General features: G+C 34.1%; 1 long non-coding RNA gene across 1 annotated transcript; it reads right to left on the minus strand.

Moving 5' to 3' along the window:
• Positions 1–4,031: 4,031 nt before the first annotated feature.
• LOC126692767 (uncharacterized) lies at positions 4,032–5,298 on the minus strand. The gene is made up of 2 exons (XR_007645076.1): positions 4,660–5,298; positions 4,032–4,458 (listed from the first exon to the last, which is right to left on the minus strand). It is a non-coding gene; the product is annotated as an uncharacterized LOC126692767 (long non-coding RNA).
• Positions 5,299–13,344: the final 8,046 nt, after the last annotated feature.

The raw sequence follows: 13,344 nt of genomic DNA on the forward strand, positions 1-13,344 counted from the left end.
TGTTTTTTCAGCACTTGAAATTTTTTTTTTTCCAAATATGTATCCCTAAACCCAGTGAAAATCATGTTTTAATATTGATTATGGATTTTGATGTTAAATTTTGAGTTGATCTTGAACTTCATATGTTTAGATTTCTAAGTTTAATTTTAGTGGGTTTTGTTTGTTTCTATTTGGTGCTAAATCTAGGTTTTCTAGGACTTGAAAGATCATAAAAAATCTAGGTTTTCTGGGCATCATGTTCGCTGGTTTAAACTCGGGCCAGCGCGGGTTGACTGAGGTGGGGTTGCTCGGTAGGCGTGGTTGGGCTAAAGGTGTGGGTGAGGAGCTCTGAGGTTGGATGTGGGATATTTTTGTGTGGGTTGATTTTTGGTGTGAAGACTAAGAAGGAGCCGTTGGTGGATTTGTCAAAAGTAGCGCTAGATGTGACTTGTCTCTAACCGTGGATCCCTCAGATGTATGTGTATTTACCAAAATGCCATCATAACTCTGTTTTCATAACTCATCACTCAAAAATCAGAGAATTGAGTGATGGAAACAAAACTTGAAAACAAATCCAAACAAGCTTTCTCTCTGTGGGCCCCACCATTTTTGAGTGATGAGTGATGGAAAACAGAGTTATGGGTGATGGAAACTGAAAATCCAAATAGCCCCTAAACTCTTGTTGTTTAGAGTTTTGGTATTAGTCTATTAGATGTTGTATCGAAGGCCATAAACTTAGGCCTTCATGAGAGTGAACTACTTTCCTATGAAGAGGTGGTTAAGAGTTTATACAAGATCTTTCTGGAGCACAAAATGTCAAGGAGATCAACCCTAGCCAACACTCACTCTAGAAGATGGGAACAATGGAAGAAGCCTATACAAAAACCAACCGAAGCTAAACTATGATGCAAGTTTGATTCTTATGTTGCTACAGTGGCTAGATATTAAAGAGGGAATTTAGTATTTTCCATCTTCTTCTTTTTTAAAATGGAAAAACACCTATATCATAAAGTCATATGTCACCCATACAGATCTACTCATGGTGACTTTTTTTTTTTTTTTTAGTGGGAAATGCTAAAATTATTACAAATTTTAATGGAGCATACAAACTGATAGTAAAAATATAATTGGTGCCACTTAAACAAAAATAAAAAAATATTTTTATTTCTTTTTTTATGATTGGGGGAAAATCAATTTGTAAGGTTTATATTAAAGTAAAATTTTAGTATTCCTAGTATCCCTCCTATTTTTAATAAGAGAAATGCTATTTACACATAATTTAAATTACACTTTTACAAAAAAAATCTTAATAAACACCAACAATTTTACCAAAAATGAGATTGAAAAAATAAAATAAAATATATATTATCCATCCGAAACACTAAAAAGGGGTAATCAGTTTTACAATACTGATGAAACTTGAATGGCATTTAATATATTACTCCCATCCAAGTATAATGCCAAGTTGGTTTCTCAAAAAAAAAAAAAAAAAAAGTATAATGCCAAGTTTACATGATCTGCAAAAAATGTGCAATGACAACTACAATCCAGGTCACAAACTTTAGCCAGAAAACAATGCTATGGATTTCCTTTGAAGTTGGGGATTAGCATGCAATACGCCGTTGTAGTTATCTACTATACTTGTTGGTGTTTCTGCTTCCAACAATCTCAAGTCCTATCCATGACTTACGAAATTTAAAAGGACAAAATTTAACTACAAAATTAGTTGTAGTCTAAGCTTATAACCTTACTGAATAGATAAACATTACTATATATTTTGAAAATCTAACAGTTGAATTGCAAGTTCTTTATGCTCTTAATACATATGTCAAATTTTGTGTCAATCGGATATTATTTTCTATATGATCTATAAGCTTATATTTTATGCATAATTTTAAACTACAAAAACTTGCAATTTAAATAATTTATTGATGACATAGCTATTAATTTTTAATTTTTTAGAAATTTTGCAAGCATAAAGGATATAGGAAGAAAATGTAATCCAATGGTGGATTTGTCAAAATTCACCTATAATAAAAAGATATTGAGTAAGGTTATATAGTCTTAGACTACAACTAATTTTGTAGCTAGACTTTGTCCAATTTAAAATGATTAAATCTCCAAAAAATAAAAGCTCCAATACTTGAATGGAAACTTTTGAAGAATTTTTTGGGTGGAAATAAGAAAGAGAAATATAAAAGAATAAAGTTTGGCTCCAACCACCAATAGGAAGATAACATTAGCGGTTGTTATATGCAATGCATATGACTCATTTAATCTAATCAACCCAATGAGTCGTGTGTATTGCACATGACGAGAAACATATCATTTTCCGATTGGTGGTTGGAGCCTAGGCTCCAAACATGTTTAGAGCTTAACTTTGTCAAATTTAAAATGATTAAATCTTCGAAAAATAAAAGCTCCAATTTGCTTGAATGGAAACTTTTGAAGAATTTTTTGGATGGAAATAAGAAAGAGAAATATAAAAGAATAAAGTTTGGCTTCAACCACCAATAGGAAGATAATATTAGTGGTTGTTATGTGTAATGTATATGACTCATTTAATTCAATCAACCCAATGAATCATGTGTATTGCACATGACGAGACACATATCATTTTTCAATTGGTGGTTGGAGCTTAGACTCCAAACATGTTTAGAGCTAAACATTTTCCATATAACTAAGGTCTAAAAATGAAGATAGACTTTTCAAGACGAGTGAATATATATGGAGAAGCTTATTGAATGAACCATATGTTACATATAAAGGTTCATTAAGATTAAATAAATAAATAAAAACCCTTTTGGTACTTAGTCTCCCAAAACAGAGGACTATTACTTGGAGAACAAGTTATTCCGCAGTATGCCAATTCATTTTTCTGGGATCATATATCATTCTCAAAGTTTGGTCAACTGAAGTAACATATGATCTACCAATTCCTACAATTTTTTTTTTTTTGAGAGAGTTTCAACCTTTAGCGTCCGCTCCTGATAATAGCTCTTTATCATCAGACCAAGACACCAATCAGTTTTTGGTGTAGGTAGGGATTAAATCCTAAATCTCTTATATAACCATCAGAGACTTTACCAATTGAACTAACTAGAACCCACCAATTCCTACAAATTTTCAATCGCCTACAAGTCACCCCATGTTTACATTCCCACAAATAATAATAATAATAATAACTAGCCTCTAAGCACGCACTCATGCATGTGCCTAGAGACTTTTTTTTTTTTTTTTTAAAGGTTAATAATTTACATTTATCATAATTCGAAGTTGCTGCATTCTTTAATCATAAAATACCTAAGGGCGTGATGAGATTTATATACAAAAAATTTATTTCACTCATAAACGCATATATCTCATCACATTCCTAAATATTTTGTGATTAAATAATTCAGTAATCCCGAATTATGATGAATGCAAATTATTAACCTTAAAAAAAAAATAGAAAAGTCTCTAAGCATGTGCTAGTAGAGACTAAAAATATATAGAGATAAAGTAAGAGATCATCCAAATGTATTTGGCTATGTTAATGGGAAGATTTTGTTTTGCACGTGGGTTGGTTGGCTGTTGGCAGATTGATTGTTTTATTTTTTTGGCAATATGGATAAATATGTGTTTTCAATTTTAAGTGAGTTTTTTTTTTTTTTTTTAATGAACTCATGGAACGTGGGTCGGCAGATAAATTGGGACATATTGGGCGTTTCATTTTTCACCAATAAAGATAATAGAGTGTTTTGAATTTTAAGTGGGTATAAAATTTGGATTTTTCCCGCATTAGAGATAGTTGTGATTTGTGTGGCCTATTCTTAAGGGCAATAGGAGAACGTGGGTAGGAAAAATTTAAGCAGTTTTTTATTTTTTTATTCATTAAATTATTAAATTTAAATTACTTATATATCTTAAGTTATTTATCTCACTAAAGTAATGTTTTGTAAAGATTAGGGGTTATTTAGAGAATTTAGTCATCAAATAACTAACTTTCTGAATCCTCTTAATATATAGAAGATATAGAAAAAGAAGAAGATATATAGAAGAAGAAGAAGAAGAAGAAGAAGATGATAATAGAGCCCTTTATTGGAATTTCTGATACTTACAACACCTCTGTACACCTATCTATCATATAAAGAAGATTAAAAACCACTAGATAAAATATAAACTCTACCCCTACAAAAACAAAAACAAAAACAAAAAAAACTACATTTTAGTATTTTACAAATAGGGGGTCTTTTTATTTTCAACTATCCCTTTTCATAGAGCTTTCCTGTTGGCTGGAATGGTATGCTCTAAGTTGTCACCACTACTAGAGCCTTTTATTTATTTATTTGCCATTGCCAGAGCCTTGTACATACTTCATTGCCAAAACCTGCTTATACTTTAGCAACTTCCTTTTGCGATATTCCTCATTATTCGATGATGGTTCTTCAACATCATCTGCAAATCGGACCTTCTTCTTTGATTGACATTTCTCAGATCCTACCCAAAAATCAAATCAAATCTTTTTTTTTTTTTTTTTTTTGAGAAGAACAAATCCAAACTTATAAGTAAATCAAATTCTATATAGTTATTTTGTTTTACAGAATGGAAATTTTATTTTATTTTTGGATTAACAAAACTACAAATTAAATTACATAATTAGCATTAAAAAGAAGTGGTAAAAGTGAAAGAAAAACATACCCTTTATCTTGTTTTTACCATGGGAGTACAAGATGGTACCATATTCAGATTCAACCTTTTTCATGAAATCCGAAAGCAGGCGCTTATGGAGTTGATGAACAAGAAGAACTACACTTCCTGAGACCGCAAAGACTGCCATGAATCCAACTCCCATAGAATTCGACATTTCTCTCTCCCTCTCTGTGTTTGTCTCTCAAAATATCAAACTTTATTTTGGATCAAATATGATGACCATTTGGATCATCCATGGACAAGAACACAGAAATAGACAAAAGAAATAAAGGGTCTAAAGAAAACATTCTAGGCCAAGTTGGAGAAAGAAGTTGTTAGCGGTTGGTGCAATATAATGTAAAAAAAAAAAACAAAAACGAGGAAAGAAGGGCTGTACAAGAAAACCATGACCATTTCTCTTAAATAGGACCAATGTAAAACATCAATATTCAATGGCACACATGGCATTTAATCGTTGAATATATTGAGATGAAAGCTATGATAACATCTAGATGAAAAAGAAAATTAGTTCCTCATTGGTTATTTTTGGACTTGAAAATAATAAAACTATTAAAGGAAGGAAGAAAAAAAAAACCAATAATAGAGAGAAGACAACCCAAACTCTTTGATCTTTTTATATAGGGTCTTATCCACAGCCTTTGAAATTCAGCTAGTAACTACCCCGCTGTTGATATTTGGCAAATGGCATGACTGCGTGGGTTTAAACTCTGTGACTTCGCTCAATTTTTGGTCAGTTTGATGTATGACATTTAACTGATTAATAAGTGATAGATAGAGATTTTCCAACTTTTATTGTACAATTTTTATCCATAATATCTTATTAAGTCCTATCTCTCACAACCTGTATTCTACGTCAAATACCCACCCTACAAGGAATTCAGTTTTTCGTTTTTCTTTTTCTAAGTAATTTACCCACAAAAATTTGAGGTGGGAAATCTGTGGGCAAAGTGAGATTTCATCAAATATCCACTGCCTTATTGTTGGTTGGTTGGTTATTTTATTTTTTTTATTATTATTTTTTTTAGGCAATGCTAAAGATTTGTCATAACAAATACTCAAGCCAAATAATTTGGCAGGTTATTACTAATTCTTATATCAGTTGTCATTAACAACTTTTCACTTCAAATAGCTGCGAATTTTGTTGTTTCTCTTAGAAACGGAGGTATTCTTGGATTGCCTCCCAATTTTTTTTAATAAAAAATACTAGTATATATATATATATATATATAGGTACTATTTTTAACAATTTCATTTAATGAAATTAAACTTTGCCCCTTCTAACAATATCATTGATTATTTTAAGAGTAATATTATAGTCACAAACTTTTTTACAACATTTTTATAAACGGTTGAGATAACAAATTTTTACTGATTCTCATCTGGGCCATCCACTTACCAAATCAGCAATTTTAAATAAGATAATTGGTGGTAATTGGGGGGAAAAAAATTTAGGGGTGTTTTTTTCATTGAAAAATCTTGGCCAAACCAATAAATATTTTGAGTTGACCATAAAAAATACAGTATAACACTTTGTTTGGTTGTAGTTAGGGCCCTTTGTTTGGTTGTAGTTAGGGGGAGGGAAGAGAAAGGAAAAGGGAAAGAGAAGACAAGTGAAAGGAAAGGGAAAAGAAAATGATTTTCCTTAATAGTGTGTTTGGAAACATTGGAAGAGAGAGGAAGAGAAGAGAAATGATAGGGAATGTTGTCCTTTCCTCCATTTGGTTAGCATGGCAGATAACAATAAGGTAGAAACCCATTCCATAGGCCCACATATTTGCAATCTGCCCAATTTGGGTGAATTTGAAGGGAGACAATGGTTTTTAAAAACTGGGGCCCACATTAATAATATAATATGATATGAAATTACATATTTATTCATAATTTTTATGCATCTTTCACATTTATATGGGCATAAAAGTAAAAAAACATATATATATATATATATTTTTTTTTCATTTCCTTTCTTATTGCAAACCAAACAAAGGAATTCTTTTTCTTTTCCCCTTCTCTCATTATTTCCAAACATAGACAAGAGATCTAATTTGTTTTCTTTTCTTTCTTATTTCCTTTCTATTATTCATTTCTTTTCTCTTCTCTTCCATCCTTTGTAACCAATCAAAGTATAATTGTGTTTGGATATTGGAAGGAAAGGAAAGCCACTTAATGGCATATTTGGAAATTTACCCCACACAATTTTGTAATTGGTTAGTCACTATTTTTTTCTTTTTCTGCTATCCTTCCACTTTTGCTCAATTTGGGCAGACAAGATTTGGTGGGCCCAAGCAAAAATATTTTCTCTATGATTCCCCAATATTTCTTTTCCTTCATTGAAACCAAAATAAGGGAAATGTCTTCTCTTCTTTCATTTTCTTTTCCTTTCTCTCACATTCCCCACAATCCAAACATAGCGTAAAAGTCTATAAAACATTTAAAGGAAAAAAAAGATTTAAAATATTTTCTAAAACTAAATGTGTTGGAAGTATAGTTTGGAAAATTGTCCAAATTGATTAAACAAAGTTACAAAACAATATCAATAATATATCAATAAAATAAGATATGCTCAGCTTAACTTATAAGCAAAATAGACAAGTGCAAAATCATATAAAATTAAGGATTAAGTAAAACTTATCGCCGAGGCACGAAACTAAATCCGCTGTCCTGAAGAAGCGATTTCGCCCCCACTGGAATGAATCCGTCAGTGCAAATGGTTCAGGTAGTCACTCTCTAGGATACAATGGCAACTCTGTTAATATGCACTCACAAACAGAGTTTTGAACTCGTCACAAATGGCCAAGAGAAAATTTTCAGTAAAAACAGAGGAGCAAAAGTATCAAAGTAATATGTGTTTTTATTGTTTTCAACTAATCTCATATATGCATGATTTGATACTCTTAGAGCTCTTAAAAAGGAAGTAGCTAAAGATGATTAGAGTGAAAAGGGAAAGGCAAAAATAAAGGAATTTTTCTGTCCCATTGATGCAGCAAGCTGCTGTGTATTTTTTGCAAAAAAGGGGAAGGTGCAGCCAACTAGTTTTCTAAGGAAATATGAGATGATTGAGGGTTTTGTTTTCTGTCAAAAATTCCCACGCTATCCAAGTAAAATTCTAGAGCATGGGCTTGGGTTTTGAACATACCCAATCAATTTTAAAACATACCCAACAATCCCCCACATGTTTTAAATTTTTTATTTTTCACAAATTGGGCAATCACAAGATGAAATTAGTATTGATGTCTCGTGGACTTGAATCAACACTTGGTATTTGTATTCTAGAATTCACAAAATCTTGGTGATACAAGATCTTGAACCAATTTCATGAACCACAAGAATACGAACACCTTTACTTGTGAATTCTTGGACGAGTTCTCGATTTGGCACATTTTGGCCATGCGCCCCACTTGGATTTTCATAAGTGCTCTAAAGAGTTTGTCCTCACTCTCATAGGAGGCGGACCCACCTCTACACTTACATAGTTGAATTCATCAAGTGTGTACTACCACACACCACCAATAAAGGCTATGAATTCATTAAGAGTCTTAAACTCAACCTCACTAGTTTGGTAGTAAGCACTATCTACACCATAGGGAGGGACAGTGAGATCTCATTCTCACTAATAGTGCTATCTTAAATCTCTCCATGATGCCCATTGAACATTTTGTTGACATAGGTTGGGTTGTCATCATGGGTGATTCACTTAATGGGCTTAAGTCTCATCCCCCTCGATGTATCATAGACCAATTGTCTAGTTAGCCCTTTGGTCAAAGGATCTGCAAGATTCTTTTCTGACAATACAAACTCCATGGAAATTACACCATTGCTTATGAGTTGCCGCACTATATTATGTCTTAGGCGTATATACCTTATCTTCCCATTATAAATTTTATTTCTTGCACACGCAATTGCAGCTTGGGAATCACAATGCAATGATATTGATGGTAATGGCTTATCCTATTTTGGTATATTAACAAGTAAATTTCTAAGCCACTCAACTTCAATACCTGCCTTTTCTAAAGCAACAAACTCAGACTCCATAATTGATCTAGCATTACAGGTTTGTTTAGAAGACTTCCAAGATATAGCTCCTCCACCTAGGGTGAAAACATAACCACTAGTGGAGTTGGTCTCATCATTATTTGACATCCAATTTGCATCACAATAGCCTTCTAATACTGTTGGATGACCTGTATATGTAAGGCCCAAATTCATGGTGCCTTTCAAATATATCAAGAGATGAGTTAGTGCATTCCAATGTTCATAGGCAGGATTATGTGTATATTTACTAAGTCAACTAACAGCTTATGCAATATCAGGGTGTGTACAATTCATAACATCACACTGCCAATAATTTTAGCATACTCAAATTGTGCAACAGGAGACCCTCTATTTTTATTTAAATGTATGCTTAGGTCATATGGAGTCCTCATAGGGTCACAATCAAAATGATTGAATTTTTTAAGTACTTTCTCAACATAGTGTGCTTGGCAAAGTATAATCCCTTCACTATTCTTTACGATTTTTATTCCTAAAATTACATCAGCCTCTCCAAGGTCTTTCATATAAAAGTTTGAAGAAAAGAGATCTTTAGTACTTTTTACAACATCCATGTCAGTTCCTAAAATTAACGTGTCATCCACATATAGGCATATGATAACACCACTATCACTAGAGAATTTATTATACACACTACTATTGGATTTGTTCACAACAAATCCATTAGAAATTAAAGTGTAAACAAATTTTTCATGCCATTGTTTAGGAGCTTGTTTCAAACCATGTAATGATTTTCTAAGTTTACACACTTTACTTTCTTGTCCTTGAACCACAAAACCCTCTGGTTGGTCCATGTAAATTTCTTCATCTAAATCACCATTTAAAAATGTTGTTTTGACATCCATTTGGTGAACAATCAATTTATGTATTGAGGCCATAGCAATCAAGATCCTAATTGTAGTTAATCTTGTCATAGGTGAATAAGTGTCAAAGTAATCTATCCCTTCTTTTTTAGTATACCCTTTTGCCACTAGTCTAGCTTTGAATTTGTTTACGGACCCATCTGCTTTTAATTTCTTTTTAAACACTCATCTATAATGATAGGCTAAAAACGAATTGACCCCTTGTGATAAATTAACCGATTAATTTAGCCAAGTTAATTAATTAAGTTAATTAACATGCAAACGCGTGATAGCACAAACAAATCACCAATAAACTAAGTATGCAGCGGAAAATAAATTTGACACGGTGATTTGTTTACGAATAGGGAAAACCAACATGGCAAAAATCTCACCAAGTGATTTTAAGGTCACCATTCCTAAAATTCCACTATTATCACAATAAGCGATTACAAGTAAAGGAATCCCAGTACTTTATACCAATCTACAGTTGAACCCTTACCCCAATACCCAATTGGACTTGTTCTGTAGTGACAATTTCTCCTTTTGATGCACGACTCCCAGTTAGTAACTAACCAATTGCGCGGATCCCAGTACACGACTTCAATCACCAACTAGAGAAGGTTGTTGGCTGCAAAGCTTTTCAGTTCATCCCAACGATGAAGATCAAGAAGATGCTTGGTCACAAAACCCTACGGTACACAAACACAGCAACTTCTTCACAAGAACGATGAACTAAGGCAAATTTTGTCTCCAGTCACAATTTGCTTGAATAAACTTTGCTCAATACTTGTGCAACTTGTGAACTCTTTGACGACCCTTTAAACAATTCTTTTATATGTCTAGGGTTGCGAGAAAAGAAAACTCAAACACATAATCACGGATTAGAGTCAAAACAAAACTAGAATTTTGTTTTTCATAAACCTCGACAGATACCTTATCTATCGAGCTGCTGTCGAGCCACGGGCTTCAACAGCTCTACAAGTCTCGATAGATAGCTAGCTGTCGAGCTTTAATGAACAACACTTCTTCAGCTTGTTTCTTGGACAGACTTGCATGGCTTTAACACTTGATCTTGAAACACAGTTTTTTGAAGTATTAAACGCATCCTAGATCTATCCAATTACAAGTAAAGTGTGTTTTGTCAAAGGATTGGACAACTACATAAAATAGTGACATATGTTCCTAAAAAGTAAATCACATATGTCCTAACAATCTCCCCCTTTGGCAATCCGTGACAAAACCACAACAAACAAATGAACATATAAAAGAAGTCATAAATCACTCAACTCATATTCACTTGTTGATTACAATAAAATCTATTCTAACACAAACTCTTGAAAAACTCTGCAAGAAGAGGGTTTATGATAAGTAGACTTTGACAACCTGTATTTCTAAAACACTTTAAACAAAACTTATCAAGGCAACTTTGTGTGAAACAGAAATAATCGATTGCATACAAGTAATAAGAACCATGTGTATAAAGAAAGAAAAGAAACAAAACATGCAAGGGTAGGTGAAAGAAATATACATCAACATATATAAAGAAGATAAGTACAATGTATGTCAATAATGGTCACAAGACCTATGTACAAGAATAAATGTATCTAAAATAGAGAAAAGAAAAAGATACATGTAATCCTCACTACATCCCTCAAAAATATTAACACTTCCCCTAACAAAAATGTCCTACACTAACTCTCCCCCTAAGAATGACTACTTTCATATCCAAAACTACTTCCTCTTTTTGTCACGAGTGACAAAGGGTAATAGTGTCAAGTAGACATCTCATCGGTAGAGCTAGCATCTCCATCATCATCATCATCATCAAAAGCATCATCGTTATCACTATCATCATCATCCTCAGAATCAGAAGCCACTGGAGGAGGTGAAGGAGAAGCCTTAGGAGTAAAGCCACCCATGATTGCCTGCCGCCGTGCAATACAACCGACACAAACATTCACCTGATACAACTCTATAGAAAGTATATCAAGGCGAGCATCCATGTGCTACAGTTGCGCCATGATGTCTTCGAGTGACACATCGCTTGTAGAAGAGGAGGGAGCGGATGTGGATGGAGCAGAACGAGATGGAGTTGAACGGGAGGGAAGAGTTGCTGAATCCGACTGCCGTGGCCTAAACTACGCCTCGCTACGTTTAATGGTAGCGGCGTCTATGGCACACATGACAGAAAAATGGTCGGAAGAGGTAAAATGAACAGAAAAATAGCATGAAATCCGCGTGATAGCCGAAGGGAAAATGAGCTTATCACGAGTAGCCGTATCCCTATACACATCTATAAGAGAAAGAATAAAATATGAAGGAAAATCAATAGTAACATGCTCAAGAAGAGATAACAAAAATTGAGCATGAGGCTCTATGATAGAGTTGTAGTGAGAGAGTGGGTGCAAAACAAAAGTCATCACCATGTTCATGAATCTAGGACTTTTAGCAAAGGCTTTACATGGTGTAAACTGACGATCACCCCAATCAGAAGGGCGCTTGCAGAAAGTAAAAATCATCTCGTCTTTGGACACTGTCCTCAGATGCTCACTTCCGGGGTAGTCAGGATGCTCTACCCTCGGAATACGAAGCACATCCGCAACAAACTGCGGTGTGACAACAATACGCGTACCTCGAACGCGAGTAAAAAAGGGAGGTACTGAATAATCAAATCCATGCATGTTGGAGTAAAACTCTTGAATCAACATGGATGGACATGTGACTGGGATGTCACACAATGACTCCTAACCCCGACTGTGAATGACATCGGGTAGGTCAGTGTTGGCGAAGTCCGCCAAAATGACTCAGCATTTCGAATGAACACCTCGTTGAGAAAAGTTCTCCAAGAAGTCCTTTCGGGCATCCTCATCACGAAACAGAATAGAAGAAGGAATAAAATCATAAGACGAAGACAATGCCTCGGAATGAAGAGGGTTCTGGGACAAAGCTGACTTATGCTTAGGTGCCATAGACACGACTAACATAAATAGAAGAAAGAGGGAGAGAAAGAGACAATCAGAAAAGTCCCAACACATTTCAAATATAGCAAGTATATTGAAAAAGGAGTACGTATGCATGGGGAATGCATGAACATGTGACATGCAAAAGAAATTGCATCATAGGCTCAGCCCAATCAAATCCTACCAGCACACAATCAATTTGCACATATCTAAATGCATGATAATATTGTTATAATACACATGAGATGCAATGCATGAAGTTTTAAGATCATTTAAGCAAAAACCCATCCCAAAAGTTCAACAATAACTCATCAATTTTGAAAAACCCAAAAAATTTTCAAAAACCCCAAAACCTAGGTTTCAAAACATGAAAATGCATGTAAATGAGAGATTTGACGCTTACCAAGTGAAGAAAAACTTGTAAAAGCTTGAAAAAACCTTGAGGAAGTAGTTTGGAGTGAATGAGAGAGGTTTGGGAGGAAAGAACACGAAGCTATCGAGAGAGAGATCAAGAGAAACGAGAACCGGATCGTGCTAGACCTTTATATAGAAGGTCAGTAAATCTCGACAAATAGAGGTGTTGAGCCATCTGTTGAGGAAGGTGTCGAGAAAAACAACGTCAACAGATGCAGCTATTGAGAAGGTGTCGAAGTACAAGGCAAAGACACAAGAAAAGAAGCTCGATCAATCCACCAACTGTCGAGAGGCTATCGAGGATCTAGGAACTTTCTCTATCGATCCACCTAGCTGTTGAGGAAGTGTCAAGATTGCAATATGAAACAGCTTAAGAGCTCAACAGATAGCCAGGTGTCGAGGAGGTGTCG

Source organism: Quercus robur, chromosome 7 (assembly GCF_932294415.1).
Source record: "Quercus robur chromosome 7, dhQueRobu3.1, whole genome shotgun sequence".
Classification (NCBI taxonomy): domain Eukaryota; kingdom Viridiplantae; phylum Streptophyta; class Magnoliopsida; order Fagales; family Fagaceae; genus Quercus; species Quercus robur.